Raw genomic sequence first — 26,757 nt, 5'->3', positions numbered from 1 at the left:
ATTTCACTTAGCAAAATGATGACAAAAGTCATAATTTTACTCAAAAACTGTCACTATTAATAATAATAATAATAATAATAGATTTTTTTTGTAAAAAGCACTTTACATTGAGTAAACAACCTCAAAGTGCTACAGTGTATTAAAATAAAAAGATAATAAAAAATAAATAAAAATAAAAACTAGAACAGCTAAATAGCTAAAACTAATAATAATAATAATAATAATAATAGATTTTTTTTGTAAAAAGCACTTTACATTGAGTAAACAACCACAAAGTGCTACAGTGTATTAAAATAAAAAGATAATAAAAAATAAAGGAAAATAAAAACTAGAACAGCCAAATAGCTAAAACTAGTATGCATATATCTAAAAAAAGGCTTTTAAAAAAAAAAATAATTCAAATAAGCGTTTTTAAGCCTTTTTTAAAAGCATCCACAGTCTGTGGTGCCCTCAGGTGGTCAGGGAGAGTGTTTCACAGACTGGGAGCGGCGGTGCAGAAAGCCCGGTCTCCCATTGTTCGTAGCTTTGTCCTCGGAGTTCGGAGGAGGTTAGCCTGTCCGGAGCGGAGGTGTCGTGTGGAGGATTTGGGGGTGAGTAGTTCCTTGAGGTAGAGGGGGGCATTTCCATGGAGGCACTGGTGGGTTAGTAGGGAGACTTTGATAAAAATCTGAATTTTATATGACAAAAGTCATCATTTTACTAAAAAAATGTCACAATTAATAATAATAGATTTTATTTGTAAAAAAGCACTTTACATTGAGCAAACAACCTCAAAGTGCTACAGTGTATTAAAATAAAAAGATAATAAATCATAAATAAAAATAAAAACTAGAAAGCCAAATAGCTAAAACTAGTATGCATATATCTAAAAAAAAAGGCTTTTTAAAAAAAAAAAAAGAAGCGTTTTTAAGCCTTTTTTAAAAGCATCCACAGTCTGTGGTGCCCTCAGGTGGTCAGGGAGAGCGTTCCACAGACTGGGAGCGGCGGAGCATTGTTCGTAGCGTTGTCCTCTGTTTTACAAGAACAACAACAAAAATTGGCAATATTGTGATAAAAGTCAGAATTTTATATGACAAAAGTCATCTCTTTACTAAAAAAAATGTCACTATTTTACAAGAACAACAAAAAAATTGGCAATGCTGTGATAAAAGTCAGAACTTTATATGACAAAAGTCATAATACTACCAGAGCATAATACTACCACCACCATGCTTGACGGTAGGCATGGTGTTCCTGGGATTAAAAACCACACCTTTTGTCCTCCAAACATATTGCTGGGTATTGTGGCCAAACAGCTCCATTTTTGTTTCATCCGACCACAGAACGTTCCTCCAGAAGGTCTTATCTCCGTCCGTGTGATGTCATGATGAAACCAAAAATGATGGAAGGATTCTAACGGACATGTGTCACAGTCCGACACGACATCATCCGTCTCTCTCTCTTCCTCTCTGGCCCCGGGGGAGGTCGTTGGGAGGGCATGAAAAGAAAGTGAGGCGTAAACAAAGCCATGCAAAACAAAAGAGATCTGTCACTTTTTTTTTTTTTTTTCCAAAGTGGCCGCCTCGCCGCCCGCCTGCTTGTCCGCCACGCGCTGACACGCCAGAAATAACGGGAAACATTTCCAAAACGCTCTTTCAAGGTCAAACTAGGAGGTCAATTTTATTTCTGGAAACAAAAGTATGTGCACGCTGCAAAAGTGACGCACTTGCACCGTCCCAACTCTCCATGGCAAATTACAGAAGATGCAGAGCCAATGCGAATACTCGCACTGTAAAAAAAAATCCTATTTTTATGGTTAATTTACTCTAAATTTCTACTGTAATTTTTATATATTTTTTAAAATAATTTATAAAACTGTAGAATTGAAGACATTATCTGTAAATAAACAATCCGCCTGTTATTTTAAGTAATATGCCAGTAATGACAAACTATATACAATATATATTTCTATTTTTTTACAGAAAAATACCAAATGAATCATACATAGCATTTTCTGTTTTCTTAAATTACTTTCAAATTCATGTAAAATTACAATATTTTTCCGCAAAATGTTTCATGAAAATTTCTGTAAATAAAAATGTTTTTGATCTTTATTTGGTTTACAATGTTTTACTTTCATTTTATGGTTTTCGTTAGACCGTTTTTTTACAGAACTTTTTTTACAGTGTTTGTTAAACTTCTTCTTTTTCTCCAGATTTTGGCGCGCTCTACCTTCCACATTTTTCACCCGATTCAAACCGTTCCAACTTCAAACTGTTCAGCCTATTCGGGGAATTTCGGGCTTTCCCTTGAAAAATTCCAAATATTCCCAGATTTCCCACAATTCCCAGTTTTCCCGGACAGTTTTCCCATTTAAAATGAATTGGCCATTTTTCAAACTTACGCCATTTCCACATTTTTCAACCGATTCAAACCATTCCACCTTCAAAACATTCCACCATCCTGTAAATTGAAACTACTCTATTTCCAAGTTCAAAAAATTCCAGGATTGTCCAGAATTCCAGGTTTTATGGGACATTTTTCCCATTCAAAATGAATTGGCCATTTTTCAAACTTCCACCATTTCCACATTTTTCAACCTATTCGAACTATTCCCCCTTCAACACATTCCACCATTCCGGAAATGCAAACTACTCTATTTCCAAGTTCAAAAAAATTCCAGGATTTCCCAGAATTCCAGGTTTTCTGGGACATTTTTCCCATTCAAAATGAATTGGCCATTTTTCAAACTTACACCATTTCCACATTTTTCAACCTATTCAAACTTTCCCACCTTCAACATATTCCACCCTTATAGATATTCAAACTTCCTTTCTTCCAAGTTCAAAAAAATTCCAGGATTTTCCAGAATTCCTGCTTTTCCAAAGCCCTATTTCCACCCATTTTTCTGGTGACTACTCCTTCCACATGTTTCAACCCACTTCAATTGTTCCACCATCAAAACATTCCTCCTAATTAGGACAAAAACGAAGTTTTGTTTTTTAAACCGGAAAAATTCCCGGTTTTCCCGAAATTCCCGAAATTCCGTAATTCAATTTGTAAATTCAACACGTTAATACATTTACAATTAAAAATGGAACTACTGCAACATTTCTTGACCGATTTGAAAAATTCCAACACCAACCATTTCAACTCATTCAGACCATTCAAGTTTTTTATTTTACCATTTTCAAAAAAATTCAACCTTTTCCCGAAATTCCCAAATTTGGGGGAAATTCCCATTGAAATCAACCGGACATTCTTCAAAGTTCCACCACTCCAACATTTTTCATCTGATTCAAACCGTTCCAACTTCAAACTGTTCTGCCTATTCGGGAATCGCGGGCTTTCCCTTGACAAATTCCAAAAATTCCTAGATTTCCCACAATTCCCGGTTTTCCCGGACATTTTTCCCATTTAAAATGAATTGGCCATTTTTCAAACTTACGCCATTTCCACATTTTTCAACCGATTCAAACCATTCCACCTTCAAAACACTCCACCATGCTGGAAATTGAAACTACTCTATTTCCAAGTTCAAAAAAAATTCCCATATTTCCCAGAATTCCAGGTTTTCTGGGACATTTTTCCCATTCAAAATGAATTGGCCATTTTTCAAACTTCCACCATTTCCACATTTTTCAACCTATTCCAACTTTTCCACCTTCAACATATTCCACCCTTATAGATATTCAAACTTCCTTTCTTCCAAGTTAAAAAAAATTCCAGGATTTTCCAGAATTCCTGGTTTTCCAAAGCCCTATTTCCACCCATTTTTCTGGTGACTACTCCTTCCACATATTTCAACCCACTTCAATTGTTCCACCGTCAAAACAGTCCTCCTAATTAGGACAAAAAACAAAGTTGTTTTTTGAACTGGAAAAATTCCCAGTTTTCCCTAAATTCCAGAAATCCCGTAATTCAATTTGTAAATTGAACACAATACTACTTCAACATTTCTCGACGGATTTGAAAAATTCCAACACCAACCATTTCAACTCTTTCAGACCATTCAAGTTGTTTATTTTACCATTTTCAAAAAAATTAAACCTTTTCCCGAAATTCCCAAATTTTGGGGGTAATTCCCATTGAAATCAACCGGACATTCTTCAAAGTTCCACCACTCCCACATTTTTCATCTGATTCAAACTTTTCCAACTTCAAACTGTTCAGCCTATTCGGGGAATCGCGGGCTTTCCCTTGAAAAATTCCAAAAATTCCCAGATTTCCCACAATTCCCGGTTTTCCGGGACATTTTTCCCATTTAAAATGAATTGGCCATTTTTCAAATTTACGCCATTTCCACATTTTTCAACCGATTCAAACCATTCCACCTTCAAAACATTCCACCATCCTGTAAATTGAAACTACTCTATTTCCAAGTTCAAAAAAAATGACCAGATTTCCCAGAATTCCCGGTTTTCCCGGACATTTTTCCCATTTAAAATGAAGTGGCCATTTTTCAAACTTACGCCATTTCCACATTTTTCAACCGATTCAAACCATTCCACCTTCAAAACATTCCACCATCCTGTAAATTGAAACTACTCTATTTCCAAGTTAAAATATTTTTACCAGATTTCCCAGAATTCCCGGTTTTCCCGGACATTTTTCCCATTTAAAATGAATTGGCCATTTTTCAAACTTACGCCATTTCCACATTTTTCAACCGATTCAAACCATTCCACCTTCAAAACATTCCACCATCCTGTAAATTGAAACTACTCTATTTCCAAGTTAAAAAAAAAAAAAACAGATTTCCCAGAATTTCCGGTTTTCCCGGACATTATTCCCATTTAAAATGAATTGGCCATTTTTCAAACTTACACCATTTCCACATTTTTCAACCGATTCAAACCATTCCACCTTCAACACATTCCACCATTCCGGAAATGCAAACTACTCTATTTCCAAGTTCAAAAAAATTCCAGGATTTTTCAGAATTCCAGGTTTTCTGGGATATTTTTCCCATTCAAAATGAATTGGCCATTTTTCAAACTTCCACCATTTCCACATTTTTCAACCTATTCAAACTTTCCCACCTTCAACATATTCCACCCTTCTAGATATCCAAACTTCCTTTCTTCCAAGTTAAAAAAAAATTCCAGGATTTTCCAGAATTCCTGGTTTTCCAAAGCCCTATTTCCACCCATTTTTCTGGTGACTACTCCTTCCACATATTTCAACCCACTTCAATTGTTCCACCGTCAAAACAGTCCTCCTAATTAGGACAAAAAACAAAGTTGTTTTTTGAACTGGAAAAATTCCCGGTTTTCCCGAAATTCCAGAAATCCTGTAATTCAATTTGTGAATTCAACACAATACTACTTCAACATTTCTCGACGGATTTGAAAAATTCCAACACCAACCATTTCAACTCTTTCAGACCATTCAAGTTGTTTATTTTACCATTTTCAAAAAAATTAAACCTTTTCCCGAAATTCCCAAATTTTGGGGGTAATTCCCATTGAAATCAACCGGACATTCTTCAAAGTTCCACCACTCCCACATTTTTCATCTGATTCAAACTTTTCCAACTTCAAACTGTTCAGCCTATTCGGGGAATCGCGGGCTTTCCCTTGAAAAATTCCAAAAATTCCCAGATTTCCCACAATTCCCGGTTTTCCGGGACATTTTTCCCATTTAAAATGAATTGGCCATTTTTCAAATTTACGCCATTTCCACATTTTTCAACCGATTCAAACCATTCCACCTTCAAAACATTCCACCATCCTGTAAATTGAAACTACTCTATTTCCAAGTTAAAAAAAAAAAAAAAACAGATTTCCCAGAATTTCCGGTTTTCCCGGACATTATTCCCATTTAAAATGAATTGGCCATTTTTCAAACTTACAACATTTCCACATTTTTCAACCGATTCAAACCATTCCACCTTCAACACATTCCACCATTCCGGAAATGCAAACTACTCTATTTCCAAGTTCAAAAAAATTCCAGGATTTTTCAGAATTCCAGGTTTTCTGGGATATTTTTCCCATTCAAAATGAATTGGCCATTTTTCAAACTTCCACCATTTCCACATTTTTCAACCTATTCAAACTTTCCCACCTTCAACATATTCCACCCTTCTAGATATCCAAACTTCCTTTCTTCCAAGTTAAAAAAAAATTCCAGGATTTTCCAGAATTCCTGGTTTTCCAAAGCCCTATTTCCACCCATTTTTCTGGCGACTACTCCTTCCACATTTTTCAACCCACTTCAATTGTTCCACCGTCAAAACAGTCCTCCTAATTAGGACAAAAAACAAAGTTGTTTTTTGAACTGGAAAAATTCCCGGTTTTCCCTAAATTCCAGAAATCGCATAATTCAATTTGTAAATTCAACACAATACTACTTCAACATTTCTCGACGGATTTGAAAAATTCCAACACCAACCATTTCAACTCATTCAGACCATTCAAGTTGTTTTTTTTATCATTTTCAAAAAAATTCAACCTTTTCCCGAAATTCCCAAATTTTGGGGGTAATTCCCATTGAAATCAACCGGACATTCTTCAAAGTTCCACCACTCCCACATTTTTCATCTGATTCAAACTTTTCCAACTTCAAACTGTTCAGCCTATTCGGGGAATCGCGGGCTTTCCGTTGACAAATTCCAAAAATTCCCAGATTTCCCACAATTCCTGGTTTTCTGGGACATTTTTCCCATTCAAAATGAATAGGCCATTTTTCAAACTTCCACCATTTCCACATTTTTCAACCTATTCAAACTTTCCCACCTTCACCATATTCCACCCTTCTAGATATCCAAACTTCCTTTCTTCCAAGTTAAAAAAAATTCCAGGATTTTCCAGAATTCCTGGTTTTCCAAAGCCCTATTTCCACCCATTTTTCTGGCGACTACTCCTTCCACATATTTCAACCCACTTCAATTGTTCCACCGTCAAAACAGTCCTCCTAATTAGGACAAAAAACAAAGTTGTTTTTTGAACTGGAAAAATTCCCGGTTTTCCCTAAATTCCAGAAATCCCGTAATTCAATTTGTGAATTCAACACAATACTACTTCAACATTTCTCGACGGATTTGAAAAATTCCAACACCAACCATTTCAACTCTTTCAGACCATTCAAGTTGTTTATTTTACCATTTTCAAAAAAATTAAACCTTTTCCCGAAATTCCCAAATTTTGGGGGTAATTCCCATTGAAATCAACCGGACATTCTTCAAAGTTCCACCACTCCCACATTTTTCATCTGATTCAAACTTTTCCAACTTCAAACTGTTCAGCCTATTCTGGAATCGTGGGCTTTCCCTTGAAAAATTCCAAAAATTCCCAGATTTCCCACAATTCCCGGTTTTCCCTGACATTTTTCCCATTTAAAATGAATTGGCCATTTTTCAAACTTACGCCATTTCCACATTTTTCAACCTATTCAAACCATTCCACCTTCAATACATTCCACCATCTTGGAAATTGAAACTACTCTATTTCCAAGTTCAAAAAAAATCCCATATTTCCCAGAATTCCAGGTTTTGTGGGACATTTTTCCCATTCAAAATGAATTGGCCATTTTTCAAACTTACGCCATTTCCACATTTTTCAACCTATTCAAACCATTCCACCTTCAATACATTCCACCATCCTGGAAATTGAAACTACTCTATTTCCAAGTTCAACAAAATTCCCATATTTCCCAGAATTCCCGGTTTTCTGGGACATTTTTCCCATTCAAAATGAATTGGCCATTTTTCAAACTTACGCCATTTCCACATTTTTCAACCTATTCAAACCATTCCACCTTCAATACATTCCACCATCCTGGAAATTGAAACTACTCTATTTCCAAGTTAAAAAAAATTCCCATATTTCCCAGAATTCAAGGTTTTCTGGGACATTTTTCCCATTCAAAATGAATTGGCCCTTTTTCAAACTTACGCCATTTTCACATTTTTCAACCTATTCAAACCATTCCACCTTCAATACATTCCACTATCCTGGAAATTGAAACTACTCTATTTCCAAGTTCAAAATAATTCCCATATTTCCCAGAATTCCAGGTTTTCTGGGACATTTTTCCCATTCAAAATGAATTGGCCATTTTTCAAACTTCCACCATTTCCACATTTTTCAATCTATTCCAACTTTTCCACCTTCAACATATTCCACCCTTCTAGATATTCAAACTTCCTTTCTTCCAAGTTCAAAAAAATTTCAGGATTTTCCATAATTCCTGGTTTTCCAAAGCCCTATTTCCACCCATTTTTCTGGTGACTACTCCTTCCACATGTTTCAACCCACTTCAATTGTTCTGCCGTCAAAACAGTCAAAAAAAAAAGTTGTTTTTTGAACTGGAAAAATTCCCGGTTTTCCCTAAATTCCAGAAATCTAGTAATTCAATTTGTATATATTTAACACAATACTACTTCAACATTTCTTGACCGATTTGAAAAATTCCAACACCAACCATTGCATCTCATTCAGACCATTCAAGTTTTTTATTTGACCATTTTCAAAAAAATTCAACCTTTTCCCGAAATTCCCAAATTTGGGGGAAATTCCCATTGAAATCAACCGGACATTCTTCAAAGTTCCACCACTCCCACATTTTTCATCTGATTCAAACTGTTCCAACTTCAAACTGTTCAGCCTATTTGGGAATCGCGGGCTTTTCCTTGACAAATTCCAAAAATTCCCAGATTTCCCACAATTCCCGGTTTTCCCGGACATTTTTCCCATTTAAAATGAATTGGCCATTTTTCAAACTTACGCCATTTCCACATTTTTCAACCGATTCAAACCATTCCACCTTCAAAACATTCCACCATCCTGTAAATTGAAACTACTCTATTTCCAAGTTCAAAAAAATTCCAGGATTTTCCAGAATTCTAGGTTTTCTGGGACATTTTTCCCATTCAAAATGAATTGGCCATTTTTCAAACTTCCACCATTTCCACATTTTTCAACCTATTCAAACTTTCCCACCTTCAACATATTCCACCCTTCTAGATATTCAAACTTACTTTTTTCCAAGTTCAAAAAAATTCCAGGATTTTCCAGAATTCCTGGTTTTCCAAAGCCCTATTTCTACCCATTTTTCTCGCGACTACTCCTCCCACATTTTCCAACACACTTCAATTGTTCCGCCGTCAAAACAGTCCTCCTAATTAGGACAAAAAACAAAGTTGTTTTTTGAACTGGTAAAATTCCCGGTTTTCCCTAAATTCCAGAAATCCCGTAATTCAATTTGTAAATTCGACACGTTACTACATTTCTCGACCGATTTGAAAAACTCCAACACCAACCATTTCAATTCATTCAGACCATTCAAGTTTTTTATTTTACCATTTTCAAAAAAATTCAACCTTTTCCCGAAATTCCCAAATTTGGGGGAAATTCCCATTGAAATCAACCGGACATTCTTCAAAGTTCCACCACTCCAACATTTTTCATCTGATTCAAACCGTTCCAACATCCCTATTCGGGAATCGCGGGCTTTCCCTTGACAAATTCAAAAAAATTCCCAGATTTCCCAGAATTCCAGGTTTTCTGGGTCATCTTTCCCATTTAAAATGAATTGGCCATTTTTCAAACTTCCGCCATTTCAACATTTTTCAACCTATTCAAACCATTCCACCCTCAACACATTGCACCATCCTGGAAATTCAAACTACTATATTTCCAAGTTCAAAAAAATTCCCAGATTTCCCAGAATTCCACATTTTCTGGGACATTTTTCCCATTCAAAATGAATTGGCCATTTTTCAAACTTCCACCATTTCCACATTTTTCAACCTATTCAAACTTGTTTACCTTCAACATACTCCACCCTTATAGATATTCAAACTTCCTTTCTTCCAAGTTCAAAAAAATTCCAGGATTTTCCAGAATTCCTGGTTTTCCAAAGCCCTATTTCCACCCATTATCCTGGCGACTACTCCTCCCACATTTTTCAACCCACTTCAATTGTTCCACCGTCAAAACATTCCTCCTAGTTAGGACAAAAAACAAAGTTGTTTTTTAAACCAGAAAAATTCCTGGTTTCCCCTAAATTCCAGGAATTCCGTTATACAATTTCTAAATTCAACAATAGACTTAGACTTCCTTTTTATTGCCATTCAAATTTGAATTTTACAGCACAGATAAGAACGAAATTTCGTTACATAAGCTCATGGTAGTGCAGGATAAAAAAAAAAAAGCAATAAGGTGCATATATAAATAAATAAATATATATAAATAATATATAAATATATATATGAAATAAATAAATATATATAAATAAATTCATAGATTACTGTACAGATAAATATATTGCACTTTCTCACATGCGTCCACGTTTATGGATGTATGTTATATTGTCTTTTTTATTCCAGCGAGTTAATCCATTTTGGGGGGAGTTGAGGGGATTATTATGATGCGTTCAAGAGTCTTACGACCTGAGGGAAGAAGCTGTTACAGAACCTGGAGGTTCTGCTTTGGAGGCTGCGGAACCTCTTTCTAGAGTCCAGCAGTGAAAACAGTCCTTGGTGGGGGTGGGAGGAGTCTTTGCAGATTTTCTGAGCCCTGGTCAGGCAGCGGCTTTTTGCGATCTTCTGGATAGGAGGAAGAGGAGTCCTGATGATCTTTTCCGCCGTCCTCACCACTCTTTGGAGAGACTTCCAGTCTGAGACACTGCAGGCTCCAGTCCAGACAGAGATGCAATTGGTCAGTAGGCTCTCTATAGTGCCTCTGTAGAATGTGGTGAGAACGAAGGGATGGAGCTGTGCTCTTTTCATCCGACGCAAAAAGTGCATGCGCTGCTGAGCTCTTTTTACAAGTGTGTAGGGACCAGGTCATATTGTCAGTTATCAGCACCCCCAGGAACTTGGTGCTGCTTACCATCTCCACTGCTGTGCCGTTGATGAAGAGTGGAGCGTGGCTGGACTGGTGCCTCCTGAAGTCAACGATGATCTCCTTGGTCTTGTTGACATTCAGGACCAGGTTGTTGGTTCTGTACCAGTCAACCAGATGTTTCACCTCCTCCCTGTAGTCCATGTCGTTGTTGTCACGGATGAGGCCCACTACTGTCGTGTCGTCCGCATACTTCACAATGTGGTTAGTAGTGGACCTGGTGCAGCAGTCATGGGTCATCCACGTGAACAGCAGCGGACTCAGGACGCAGCCCTGGGGGGAGCCGGTGCTCAGGGAGATGGCACTGGAGGTGTTGTTGCCCACTCTCACAGACTGGGGTCTGTCTGTGAGGAAGTCAAGCAGCCAGTTGCAAAAGGGGGTCCGGAATCCATGTTACTACTTCAACATTTCTCGACTGATTTGAAAAATTGCAACACCAACCATTTCCACTCATTCAGACTATTGAAGTTTTTTTACCATTTTCCAAAAAAATTCCTGCTTTTCCAGAAATTCCCAAATTTTGGATGGGTACCAAAAGTGCCTTATTGCAGTGAAACTTGCCAAGGGACATGTAAGCAAATATTAACATTGCTGTATGTATACTTTTGACCCAGCACATTTTCAGTAGACCCATAATAAATTCATAAAAGAAGCAAACTTTATGAATGTTTTTTTGTGCTCCAATCACTCTATCACAAAAAAAACAAGAGTTCTAGAAATGATTGGAAACTCAAGACAGCCATGACAGTGTATGTCAACTTTTGACCACGACTGTATCTAGTCATGTCTTTTAATGGAGCTCCTTAAACGGTGCTTGGCCTTCTAGTTGTAGCGCAGGTCCGTTTGCCACAGAGGTAAATAGAGATAAATGTGAACATTATTGATTTCCACTCGGTCATATCTCTCTCTCCAACATGCTTACGTCTCCTCGGCAGCCTTCCGCGATATTAACTCCATCTTTCTTCCTTGGGATCTAGTTGGAAATCGATACGGAGCAGCGAGGCGGCTCACTGACACTGGATTAGACCACGGCACCGGACGGATATAGTCTGCAAACACCTGGAGCCGCCTCGTCCGCTTGGTCATCCCTTTGACCGCTGCAAGTGCTTGGTAGTACAGTACGTGCGTGTGTGACGGCCGTGCTCACTGGGCTGCTCAACCATGCGGAGCAGGAGCAAAGGCGGAGAAGCAAAAACAAGATTAATCACACCGGGAACAAAAGAGAGATTATTGAGCGCTCATAGTTCATTAGGATGAACTGCAAGCCTTGAACAAGAATGTAGGAGTGCATTTGGTTCTAAAAAACATTGGTACAAACTAGGGTTGCACGGTATACCGGTATTAGTATAGTACCAATATACTAATAAATCATATTCGGTTCTATACCACCTCTAAAAAGTACCGGTCCCCTGCCTCCCGCGAACCCGTGTCGTCGTCACATCATTCAATCAATCAAGTTTATTTACATAGCCCTACGAGTGTCTCAAAGGGCTGCACAAGCCACAACGACACCCTCGGCTCAGATCCCACATCAGGGCGCAAGAAAAAACTCAACAATACAATGAGAAACCTTGGAGGGGACCGCCGATGTGGGGGACCCCTAACCTGGGCGACCGGTGCAATGGACGTGGAGTGGATCTAACTAGCTGTCCAAAGTCGGGACCCAGGGTGGACCACTCATATGTGCATCAGTTGGAGACGTCTCTGCACTGCTGACCTGTCTCCACTCAAGATGATCTCCTGCTGGCCCCACTATGGACTGGACTCTCACACTATTATGTTAGATCCACTATGGACTGGACTCTCACACTATTATGTTAGATCCACTATGGACTGGACTCTCACACTATTATGTTAGATCCACTATGGACTGGACTCTCACAATATTATGTCAGATCCACTATGGACTGGACTCTCACACTTTTATGTTAGATCCACTATGGACTGGACTCCCACTATTATATTAGATCCACTATGGACTGGACTCTCACACTATTATGTTAGATCCACTATGGACTGGACTCTCACACTATTATGTTAGATCCACTATGGACTGGACTCTCACACTATTATGTTAGATCCACTATGGACTGGACTCTCACACTATTATGTTAGATCCACTATGGACTGGACTCTCACAATATTATGTCAGATCCACTATGGACTGGACTCTCACACTTTTATGTTAGATCCACTATGGACTGGACTCCCACTATTATATTAGATCCACTATGGACTGGACTCTCACACTATTATGTTAGATCCACTATGGACTGGACTCTCACACTATTATGTTAGATCCACTATGGACAGGACTCTCACACTATTATGTTAGATCCACTATGGACTGGACTCTCACTATTATGTTAGATCCACTATGGAATGGACTCTCACACTATTATGTTAGATCCACTATGGACTGGACTCCCACTATTATGTTAGATCCACTATGGACTGGACTCTCACTATTATGTTAGATCCACTATGGACTGGACTCTCCCACTATTATGTTAGATCCACTATGGACTGGACTCCCACTATTATGTTAGATCCACTATGGACTGGACTCCCACTATTATGTTAGATCCACTATGGACTGGACTCTCCCACTATTATGTTAGATCCACTATGGACTGGACTCTCACTATTATGTTATATCCACTATGGACTGGACTCCCACTATTATGTTAGATCCACTATGGACTGGACTCTCACACTATTATGTTAGATCCACTATGGACTGGACTCTCACTATTATGTTAGATCCACTATGGACTGGACTCTCACACTATTATGTTAGATCCACTATGGACTGGACTCTCACTATTATGTTAGATCCACTATGGACTGGATTCCCACTAGTATGTTAGATCCACTATGGACTGGACTCTCACATTATTATAATAGATCCACTATGGACTGGACTCTCACTATTATGTTAGATCCACTATGGACTGGACTCTCTCACTATTATGTTAGATCCACTATGGACTGGACTCTCACTATTATGTTAGATCCACTATGGACTGGACTCTCACTATTATGTTAGATCCACTATGGACTGGACTCTCTCACTATTATGTTAGATCCACTATGGACTGGACTCTCACTATTATGTTAGATCCACTATGGACTGGACTCTCACTATTATGTTAGATCCACTATGGACTGGACTCTCACAATATTATGTTAGATCCACTATGAACTGGACTCTCACACTATTATGCTAGATCTACTATGGACTGGACTCTCACTATTATGTTAGATCCACTATGGACTGGACTCCCACTATTATGTTAGATCCACTATGGACTGGACTCTCACACTATTATGTTAGATCCACTATGGACTGGACTCCCACTATTATGTTAGATCCACTATGGACTGGACTCTCACACTATTATGTTAGATCCACTATGGACTGGACTCCCACTATTATGTTAGATCCACTATGGACTGGACTCTCACACTATTATGTTAGATCCACTATGGACTGGACTCCCACTATTATGTTAGATCCACTATGGACTGGACTCTCACACTATTATGTTAGATCCACTATGGACTGGACTCTCACAATATTATGCTAGATCCACTATGGACTGGACTCTCTCACTATTATGTTAGCTCGACTATGGACTGGATTCTAACTATTATGTTAGATCCACTATGGACTAGACTCTCACACTATTATGTTAGATCCACTATGGACTGGACTCTCACACTATTATGTTAGATCCACTATGGACTGTACTCTCACTATTATGTTAGATCCACTATGGACTGGACTCTCACACTATTATGTTAGATCCACTATGGACTGGACTCTCACACTATTATGTTAGATCCACTATGGACTGGACTCTCACTATTATGTTAGATCCACTATGGACTGGACTCTCACTATTATGTTAGATCCACTATGGACTGGACTCCCACTATTATTTTAGATCCACTATGGACTGGACTCCCACTATTATGTTAGATCCACTATGGACTGGACTCCCACTATTATGTTAGATCCACTATGAACTGGACTCTCACACTATTATGTTAGATCCACTATGGACTGGACTCTCACACTATTATGTTAGATCCACTATGGACTGGACTCTCACTATTATGTTAGATCCACTATGGACTGGACTCTCACACTATTATGTTAGATCCACTATGGACTGGACTCCCACTATTATTTTAGATCCACTATGGACTGGACTCTCACACTATTATGTTAGATCCACTATGGACTGGACTCCCACTATTATGTTAGATCCACTATGGACTGGACTCTCACAATATTATGTTAGATCCACTATGGACTGGACTCCCACTATTATGTTGGATCCACTATGGACTGGACTCTCACACTATTATGTTAGATCCACTATGGACTGGACTCTCACACTATTATGTTAGATCCACTATGGACTGGACTCTCACACTATTATGTTAGATCCACTATGGACTGGACTCCCACTATTATGTTAGATCCACTATGGACTGGACTCTCACACTATTATGTTAGATCCACTATGGACTGGACTCTCACACTATTATGTTAGATCCACTATGGACTGGACTCTCTCACTATTATGTTAGCTCGACTATGGACTGGACTCTAACTATTATGTTAGATCCACTATGGACTAGACTCTCACACTATTATGTTAGATCCACTATGGACTGGACTCTCACACTATTATGTTAGATCCACTATGGACTGTACTCTCACTATTATGTTAGATCCACTATGGACTGGACTCTCACACTATTATGTTAGATCCACTATGGACTGGACTCTCACTATTATGTTAGATCCACTATGGACTGGACTCTCACACTATTATGTTAGATCCACTATGGACTGGACTCTCACTATTATGTTAGATCCACTATGGACTGGACTCTCACTATTATGTTAGATCCACTATGGACTGGACTCCCACTATTATTTTAGATCCACTATGGACTGGACTCCCACTATTATGTTAGATCCACTATGGACTGGACTCCCACTATTATGTTAGATCCACTATGAACTGGACTCTCACACTATTATGTTAGATCCACTATGGACTGGACTCTCACACTATTATGTTAGATCCACTATGGACTGGACTCTCACTATTATGTTAGATCCACTATGGACTGGACTCTCACACTATTATGTTAGATCCACTATGGACTGGACTCTCACACTATTACGTTAGATCCACTATGGACTGGACTCTCACTATTATGTTAGATCCACTATGGACTGGACTCTCCCACTATTATGTTAGATCCACTATGGACTGGACTCTCACAATATTATGTTAGATCCACTATGGACTGGACTCTCACACTATTATGTTAGATCCACTATGGACTGGACTCTCACACTATTATGTTAGATCCACTATGGACTGGACTCTCACACTATTATGTTAGATCCACTATGGACTGGACTCTCACTATTATGTTAGATCCACTATGGACTGGACTCTCACACTATTATGTTAGATCCACTATGGACTGGACTCTCACAATATTATGTTAGATCCACTATGGACTGGACTCCCACTATTATGTTAGATCCACTATGGACTGGAGTCTCACTATCATGTTGGACTGGAGTCTCACTATCATGTTAGACTCACTATGGACTGGACTCTCCCACTATTATGTTAGATCCACTATGGACTGGACTCTCCCACTATTATGTTAGATCCACTATGGACTGGACTCTCCCACTATTATGTTAGATCCACTATGGACTGGACTCTCCCACTATTATGTTAGATCCACTATGGACTGGACTCTCCCACTATTATGTTAGATCCACTCGACATCCATTCACCGGTCCCCACATCTGCGGTCCCTTACAAGGTTTCTCATCGTCATCCCATTGGGTTGAGTTTTTTCTTGCCCTGATTTGGGATCTGAGCCGAGGATGTCGTTGTGGCTCGTGCAGCCCTTTGAGACACTCGTGTTTTAGGGCTATATAAGTAAACATTGATTGATTGATCATTGTCATCCGATTGGGTTGAGTTTTTTCTTGCCCCGACGTGGGACCCGAGCCGAGGATGTCTGTTAATGTCGGCACAAGGAAACCTCATCATTCAACTGTTGACTATGCTAAAGACAAATGTCAAGTGAAACTCAAGTTAGAGCTAAGGAGTTACAATGTGGAAGTGAGCAGAATGACAAAAATACAGACAGCAGCCATTAGTATGCAGCACAGGAACCGTGATGCCGTCCTGGACCTCTGCAGAAACTCTTCACCCACAAGAGCGGCAGATAAATCGTACTGAATAGAGCAGCCGAGGTAACAGTTTGTCCTTATCTCAACAGACGTCGGAAAAGGGGGTCAAAGTTGATGTGCCAACTTGTTGTCGGCGGCGCAGACAGAAGCTCGGAGATTTTGGAGCTGGAGCGGCTGAAGCACTCAACTCCTTGCGTGACTGTTATCAGCGGCGGGCCCTCAAGCATGACCGCAGTAATGAAGCCATTAGCCACAAAATTGACTTCGGGATAAATGGGGAACATATGAGGCTTTAAAAGGGCCCAATTTCGCAGCCTCGCTCCCTTTTGTTTGAAATTCATAATTACATTTGCACACAGAGTTCTCTATCAAGTTCCGTCTTTAGTATGCGGCAGAATAGCGGACCAATTTTCTGGGGGAAAAAAAAAAAACTTTAGCTCTGCGTAATAGCTTCCAGAAGGCTTTCAATAAATAATGTTGTGGTTATATTTAATGCAGTGCAGTGGCGTATTAATCATGAGAACGCTAAAACCTCACAGTGCAGATATTAAGAATCACTAAAGCTCTCCCAGCAAGAGGCCTCAAGCTTTACTCTAAAGCAGGGGTGTCAAACTCAAATACAGAGTAGGCCAAAATTTCAAACTGAACAAAGCCGAGGGCCGAGGTTGAACAAATTAGCAGTCTAAGCAGGGAAACCCAGACTTCCCTCTCCCCAGCCACTTCGTCCAGCTCTTCCCGGGGGATCCCGAGGCGTTCCCAGGCCAGCCGGGAGACATAGTCTTCCCAACGTGTCCTGGGTCTTCCCCGTGGCCTCCTACCAGTTGGACGTGTCGGGTGGCATCCTGACCAGATGCCCGAACCACCTCATCTGGCTCCTCTTGATGTGGAGGAGCAGCGGCTTTACTTTGAGCTCCCCCCCGGATGGCAGAGCTTCCTACCCTATCTCTAAGGGAGAGCCCCGCCACCCGGCGGAGGAAACTCATTTCAGCCGCTTGTACCCGTGATCTTGTCCTTTCGGTCATAACCCAAAGCTCATGACCATAGGTGAGGATGGGAACGTAGATCGACCGGTAAATTGAGAGCTTTGCCTTCCGGCTCAGCTCCTTCTTCACCACAATGGATCGATACAGCGTCCGCATTACTGAAGACGCTGCACCGATCCGCCTGTCGATCTCACGATCCACTCTTCCCTCACTCATGAACAAGACTCCGAGGTACTTGAACTCCTCCACTTGGGGCAGAGTCTCCTCCGCGACCCGGAGATGGCACTCCACCCTTTTCCGGGCGAGAACCATGGACTCGGACTTGGAGGTGCTGATTCTCACCCCAGTCGCTTCACACTCAGCTGCGAACCGATCCAGTGAGAGCTGAAGATCCTGGCCAGATGAAGCCATCAGGACCACATCATCTGCAAAAAGCAGAGACCTAATCCTGCAGCCACCAAACCAGATCCCCTCAACGCCTTGACTGCGCCTAGAAATTCTGTCCATAAAAGTTATGAACAGAATAGGTGACAAAGGGCAGCCTTGGCGGAGTCCAACCCTCACTGGAAACGTGTCCGACTTACTGCCGGCAATGCGGACCAAACTCTGGCACTGATCATACAGGGAGCGGACCGCCACAATCAGACAGTCCGATACCCCATACTCTCTGAGCACTCCCCACAGGACTTCCCGAGGGACACGGTCGAATGCCTTCTCCAAGTCCACAAAACACATGTAGACTGGTTGGGCAAACTCCCATGCACCCTCAAGGACCCTGCCGAGAGTATAGAGCTGGTCCACAGTTCCACGACATGCAAAATCGAGTTTCAAATAATAATTAAAGCTGCAAGCAGCGTTGGTCGGGCCCGCATATTTGGCAGGTGCTAGTCCTAAGTGTCCAAAAACTTTTGTCTACTGTTAGACCTAAGTGTCCCAATACTTTTGTCCAGTGGTAGTCCTTAGTGTCCCAATACATTTGTTTAGTGTTAGTCCTAAGTGTCCCAATACTTTTGTCCAGTGGTAGTCCTAAATGTCCCAATACTTTTGTCCAGAGTTAGTTCTTAGTGTCCCAATACTTTTGTCCAGAGTTAGGCGTTAGTGTCCCAATACTTTTGTCTAGGTGTCCCAATACTTTTGTCCAGTGTGAGTTGTTAGTGTCCCAATACTTTTGTCCAGAGTTAGGCGTTAGTGTCCCAATACTTTTGTGTAGGTGTCCCAATACTTTTGTCCAGTGGTAGTCCTTAGTGTCCCAATACATTTGTTTAGTGTTAGTCCTAAGTGTCCCAATACTTTTGTCCAGTGGTAGTCCTAAATGTCCCAATACTTTTGTCCAGAGTTAGTTCTTAGTGTCCCAATACTTTTGTCCAGAGTTAGGCGTTAGTGTCCCAATACTTTTGTCTAGGTGTCCCAATACTTTTGTCCAGTGTGAGTTGTTAGTGTCCCAATACTTTTGTCCAGAGTTAGGCGTTAGTGTCCCAATACTTTTGTGTAGGTGTCCCAATACTTTTGTCCAGTGGTAGTCCTAAATGTCCCAATACTTTTGTCCAGAGTTAGTTCTTAGTGTCCCAATACTTTTGTCCAGAGATAGTCCTTAGTGTCCCAATACTTTTGTCCAGTGGTAGTCCTAAATGTCCCAATACTTTTGTCTAGTTTACCTACCTTCTCTGCATTGTGTGCTCACGCTGGTGCTTCCTGCTTTTAAGCAGCCACCTTGAAACAACAGTAGCATCAGCGCAGTGGAACAGTGGTTCTATGAAGGCTCGTAAAATCACAGCAGCGGAGCAGCATCAGCGCAGCGGGTCTTTGAAGGCTCATGAAATCAAAACCGTAGCACTTATCAAAACTCTTTGAGTGTCCTTCAATCAGAAGGGTAAATGGTAAAATGGTAAATGGTTGTACTTGTATAGCGCTTTTCTACCCCCTTTTTAAGGAGCCCAAAGCGCTTTGACAGAATTTCCACATTCACCCATTCACACACACATTCACACACTGATGGCGGGAGCTGCCATGCAAGGCGCTAACCAGGACCCATCAGGAGCAAGGGTGAAGTGTCTTGCCCAAGGACACAACGGAGGTGACTAGGATGGTAGAAGGTTGGGATTGAACCAGTAACCCTCAGATTGCTGGCAAGGCCACTCTCCCAACTTCGCCACGCCGTCCCCTAGGGTTCAATCTCTCTCCTGTACTAGTTTGAAGCCGAAACAACAAACGCGCTCAGAGGAGATAATATTTGATGTTTGGTGACCGGTTTTAACAAAAATGTAGTTTTGAAGGAGAGATTGCAAACTTCCTGTTGATTTTTGCTGAAAGATGTCAAAGAATGAAATGTAGGTCTAGGTGAGACCTACATAGAGGTTTTTGTTTCATGTCTCTAAGACCTTCCTACCGGAAGTTACAAGCAGTTTTGTCTGTGTTTTCTTTTGAGGAGCAGTTTTGTCTCTGTTTTATTCAAAAATTGCGCTAGAGAGCAATTTTGAGTTTTGGGGTTGTTTTTTTTATTAGATCGCAATTTCCACCAGTCCTGATGTGTGTGAAAAGTTTGGTGAGTTTTGAAGTATTTTAAGGGGGTCAAATTACAGCTCAAAGAGATAAAAGGTTTTTGTTTCATGTCTCTACGACATTCGTACTGGGAGTTAGAGGCAGTTTTCTTCCAAGGGGGTGCTAGAGCGCAATTTTGAGTTTTGGGGTTTGTTTTTTTTGACTAAAGAGTTTTGTTTGCGTTTTTTTATGTGTGTGTAAAATTTGGTGAGTTTTGAAGCATGTTAAGAGGGGCAAAATAGTCCGCAAAGCTGAGGAATAATAAAGAATAATAAAACCTTACAATAACAATAGGTTCCTTTCGTCCCATTGCAAAAGGACTCCCTTTGGGATTCCTTTGACAATGGTCCGTGCGGACCCTAATAATAATAATGAAAAAATATCAATGGCATTGGTTGGGTCAGTTGTAGAAATGAGAGTTGTAGAAATGATTGGAAACTCAAGACAGCCATGACATTACGTTCTTTACAAGTGAATGTAAACTTCTGACCACAGACTGTACATATCTACATCCGTCCAATTAACATATCTCATTGTGCCGCACGTCTGACCCCCGCGCTTGATTGATCGCACGGGCCCCTGCGCTCGGCAATGACAGAAAGGACGAGCGAATGAATAAAACATGTCTCCATCTTGTGAGCACAATGCAAGCATTAGACGGACACGGCCAGAGCAACACAAAGCCCGGCAAGTCGTCAGTCGTATCGTATTTTAGGACGACATGACACGGTCCTGTGGAAGATTACCCAACATAATGCATGCAACGAAAACATTTACTGTTAGAGTAATTCTTTGTAAGTTATCACAAAAACTTTGTGTTACATTGAGTGCCCGGTGAGAAGCAAAAGCTGTCTTTGAAACCTACCAAGAAGAAAGCTCGTAAAACTCCACTGTGTAGGGGGGAAGCAACATGAAGGTGTTCCTGTTTCTTTCATGTATTGTAATCAAACAGAAAGATATTGTCTGACCCAAGAACTACAAAAGCGAAGAGGAAGCAGGACCAGAATCCCCTCCTGGCGACCTCTTTTTGAACCGTTTTACGAACATCTTTTTGAACTGTTTTACGGACCTCTTTCAATCAATCAATGTTTATTTATATAGCCCTAAATCACAAGTGTCTCAAAGGGCTGCACAAGCCACAACGACATCCTCGGTACAGAGCCCACATAAGGGCAAGGAAAAACTCACCCCAGTGGGACGTCGATGTGAATGACTATGAGAAACCTTGGAAAGGACCGCATATGTGGGTAACCCTCCCCCCCCCCCCCCCCCCCCCTCTAGGGGAGACCGAAAGCAATGGATGTCGAGTGGGTCTAGCATCATATTGTGAGAGTCCAGTCCATAGTGGATCCAACATATCAGCGAAAGTCCAGCCCATGGTGGATCTGACATAATAGTGAGAGTCCAGTCCATAGTGGGGCCAGCAGGAAACCATCCCGAGTGGAGACGGGTCAGCAGCGCAGAGATGTCCCCAACCGATGCAGAGGCTCGCGGTCCAGCACTTCATCCATGGCCACCGGACCTGTGTAACTCCCCCTCCACAAGGGAGAGGGGGGCAGAGGAGAAAAGAGAAGAAACGGCAGATCAACTGGTCTAAAAAGAGGGTCTATTTAAAGGCTAGAGTATACAAATGAGTTTTAAGATGGGACTTAAATGCTTCTACTGAGGTAGCATCTCTAACTGTTACCGGGAGGGCATTCCATAGCACTGGAGCCCGAATAGAAAACGCTCTATAGCCCGCAGACTTTTTTTGGGCTCTGGGAATCACTAATAAGCCGGAGTTCTTTGAACGCAGATTTCTTGCCGGGACATATGGTATAATACAATCAGCAAGATAGACTGAACCGTTTTACGAACATCTTTTTTAACTGTTTTACGACCTCTTTTTTGAACCGACCTTTTCTGTGAACTGTTTACGACCTTTTCTGTGAACTGTTTTACGACCCTCGTCCTTTAGAAGCAGCTTTGGCCATGTGGTCAGGGAAGGTCTAAATAAAAGAAGGAGGCCTGCAATCTTTTGGCAGAACGTAATGACACTGCACAAGGGTACAGATGTACACGTTTCTCCTCGCTGAACCACATTGAATTCTGTCTATGTTTGATTATTTGCTTCTTGTCTTGTTTAATAGATGTAATCAGTGTTTGAACCTGACTTTTTCTGTGACACACTTCAAACATCTAAATCTGGCTTCCTGAAACTCCATCTGAAACTCGAGCTCGCCTGAGTGGACACATTTCCGGGCATAAAAGCACCAATGTTTAAATGAATTCTTAAGAGCTTTGAAAAGAAACAAACATGCGGACAAAAATTGACAAAAGGGTCTGGGCCAAGCTATTGAATTTGCATCAGTGGCTCCTCGTTTCATGTCTCTGCTGCATGCTGTACATAAAAACAACTGCAACGCTCAGATTACACTGATCAGCTTGGCGGTTTTGGGTCATATCTGGACTGATATTGTTCTCTCTGCAGCACAATGCAATACTGGAGATGAGAGTAGCTGACAATCATTTCCATTTCAATGGAAATTGAGCACCGACGCTGAGAGTCGTTGAATTGAAACGGCATAAAAGAAAATACATTTAAAGCTAGAACTGCGATGAATACATCCGAATTGGAATAGTTTTTATTGCCATTGTTTGAGAACGGGTTCACGAAGTAGGAATTTTTTCTTGGCGCAGTCGTGCAACATAAAACACGTATAACACAGAATAGGTAATAAAGATGAACTGTAACTGAGCCAAGCCTCCCGGGAGCCTTTTGGCCATGGAGACCGGCTGCCGGGTCTCTGCCACACCGGAGTCCGTTTGGAGAGACTGGAGGAGATGTGGATGAAGAGACTTTGATTGATTGATTGAGACTTTTTTATTAGTCGATTGCACAGTACAGCACAAAATGCGGCTGCAAGGCTTTTGACAAAAACAAGAAAGTTTGATCATATTACGCCTATACTGGCTCACTTGCACTGACTTCCTGTGCACTTAAGATGCAACTTTAAGGTTTTACTACTTACGTATAAAATACTACACGGTTTAGCTCCAGCCTATCTCGCCGATTGTATTGTACCATATGTCCCGACAAGAAATCTGCGTTCAAAGAACGCCGGCTTATTAGTGATTCCCAGAGCCAAAAAAAAGTCTGCGGGCTATAGAGCGTTTTCTATTCGGGCTCCAGTACTCTGGAATGCCCTCCCGGTAACAGTTAGAGATGCTACCTCAGTAGAAGCATTTAAGTCCCATCTTAAAACTCATTTGTATAATCTAGCCTTTAAATAGACCCCCCTTTTTTAGACCAGTTGATCTGCCGTTTCTTTTCTTCTCTCCTCTTCTCCCCTGTCCCTTGCGAGGGGGAGTTGCATAGGTCCGGTGGCCATGGATGAAGTGCTGGCTGTCCAGAGTCGGGACCCCGGGTGGACCACTAGCCTGTGCATCGGTTGGGGACATCTCTGCGCTGCTGACCCGTCTCCGCTCGGGATGGTTTCCTGTTGGCCCCGCTGTGGACTGGACTCCCGCTGATGTGTTGGATCCACTGTGGACTGGACTTTCACAATGTTATGTCAGACCCACTCGACATCCGTTGCTTTCGGTCTCCCCTAGAGGGGGGGGGGGGGGGGGGGGGGGATTACCCACATATGCGGTCCTCTCCAAGGTTTCTCATAGTCATTCACCGACGTCCCACTGGGGTGAGTTTTTCCTTGCCCGTATGTGGGCTCTGTACCGAGGATGTCGTTGTGGCTTGTACAGCCCTATGAGACACTTGTGATTTAGGGCTATATAAATAAACATTGATTGATTGATTGATATTCCGTACAATTGTCTCCTAAATGGTAACACCCGAATAAGTTTTTCAACTTGTTTAAGTCGGGGTCCACGTTAATCAATTCTGCGGATGGGCAAGCTTCACAGTGTCTTGGCTGAATGAGCGGGTATCGGAAACCTCAGTCTCCTTGCAGACTGGACACTGGCCGAGACTTGGTGGGCGGCCGAGGGCTCTCTTGGTTGCTTTGTTGGGTCTGCTCCTGTCTCTGGCCATGCTCCCGCCCACCCCAGCAGACGATGGCGTGGAACACCGCAGAGGCCACCACAGTGTATATGTTTTTGTTTTTGTTGTTGTCAGAAAAATTATCGAAAAACTTTCCGTTCTGAGTTCCAGTGAACAGATGAGAGCTGTCTTTGTTCCCCCAAGTCAAAGGCTTGGAAAATTCCACTGTGTACGATGAGAGGAGACGGGAGGAGTTATCTATTGTCATCGAAGGACTGCTCAAGCCCGAGGCATCTTCTTCTTTTGTCTTCAATGTGACCAAAAACAAGAGCTGTTTACATACCCCCCATTCCTGTTGAGACATGTGTTGTTGTGTAAACATTGAATATCTAAATAAAGGAGGAGACGTACACCTTTTTCGACAGAGCGCGGTGAAAGACTCTACAGAGAGTACAGTCGCCGCGTCCCTCCTCACTATTGAGTCCAAATTTAATTCTGTCTCTGTTTGATTCTTTGCTTCTTGTCTTGTTTAATAGATGTCATCAGTGTTTGAACTTGACACTTGTTGTTGTTTTACTTTTGTGGCTCTGCTCTTTTAATTATGATTATATGTATTCAAAAAAAAAAAAAGTATATTTTATTTAAATACATTGTTGAAAATATAATATAAAGCTATAATTTCTAAACAAGACGGAAAATACGAGTTTAATTAACTGTGGACTGGTTTCAAGGTTACATTTTGAACGTTGTATTCAAGAATTAAAGAAATATATAAATCAATAATAATGATCGCTTATTTTAATAGTCACAATGCATAGCTCTGTGTATAAAATCCATATATTCAACCAAGACAGCCATGTTATTATGTTTCCTCCATATTATCCAATCAATTCCAGATTTTAGTGCATTCTGCCAACACTATTTTATGTATTTGTTGCTGTTGTTTTTTTGTTATCTTGATTGTTTATCACTTACCACTTTGTATTCTGCACTCGTCCTGTAAAGCCCTTTGGGACCATTGTCTGTGAAAAGACATAAAGATCTGTTCTATCTTTTTTTTATTGTCATTTGGAGACACGGAACAATAGCAAACATGATGAGAATACAAATTGAAATGGTAGAATAAAATAGTGCAAACAACACACAAACAGCAGACGAACAGTGTTAGTTGCAATGTTGACCAATATACTGTAATTACCACTGTAGGGTAAAATGGGCATTCTAACAATATGTAGTTGTGTGAATGCTCCAAAGCATTCCAACTTCAAACTTTTCAGCCTATTTGGGAATCGCGGGCTTTCCCTTGACAAATTCCAAAAATTCCCAGATTTCCCAGAATTCCAGGTTTTCCGGGACATTTTTCCCATTCAAAATGAATTGGCCATTTTTCAAACTTCCTCCATTTCCACATTTTTCAACCGATTCAAACCATTCCACCTTCAACACATTCCACCATCCTGGAATTTCGAACTTCCCTTCATCCAAGTTAAAAAAAAAAAAAAGATTTCCCAGAATTCCTGGTTTTCCGGGACATTTTTCCCATTCAAAATGAATTGACCATTTTTCAAACTTCCACCATTTCCACACTTTTCAACCGATTCAAACCATTCTACCTTCAACACATTCCACCCTTCTGGAAATTTAAACTTCCCTTCTTCCAAGTTCAAAAAAATTCCCAGATTTCCCCAGAATTCCTGGTTTTCCGGGACATTTTTCCCATTCAAAATGAATTGGCCATTTTTCAACCTTTGAACTGGAAAAATTCCCGGTTTTCCCTAAATTCCAGAAATCCTGTAATTCAATTTGTAAATTCAACACAATACTACTTCAAAATTTCTCGACGGATTTGAAAAATTCCAACACCAACCATTTCAACTCTTTCAGACCATTCAAGTTGTTTATTTTACCATTTTCAAAAAAATTCAACCTTTTCCCGAAATTCCCAAATTTTGGGGGTAATTCCCATTGAAATCAACCGGACATTCTTCAAAGTTCCACCACTCCCACATTTTTCATCTGATTCAAACTTTTCCAACTTCAAACTGTTCAGCCTATTCGGGGAATTGCGGGCTTTCCCTTGACAAATTCCAAAAATTCCCAGATTTCCCACAATTCCCGGTTTTCCGGGACATTTTTCCCATTTAAAATGAATTGGCCATTTTTCAAACTTACGCCATTTCC

Source organism: Entelurus aequoreus, linkage group LG03 (assembly GCF_033978785.1).
Source record: "Entelurus aequoreus isolate RoL-2023_Sb linkage group LG03, RoL_Eaeq_v1.1, whole genome shotgun sequence".
NCBI lineage: Eukaryota > Metazoa > Chordata > Actinopteri > Syngnathiformes > Syngnathidae > Entelurus > Entelurus aequoreus.
This window is presented reverse-complemented; position numbering follows the sequence as displayed.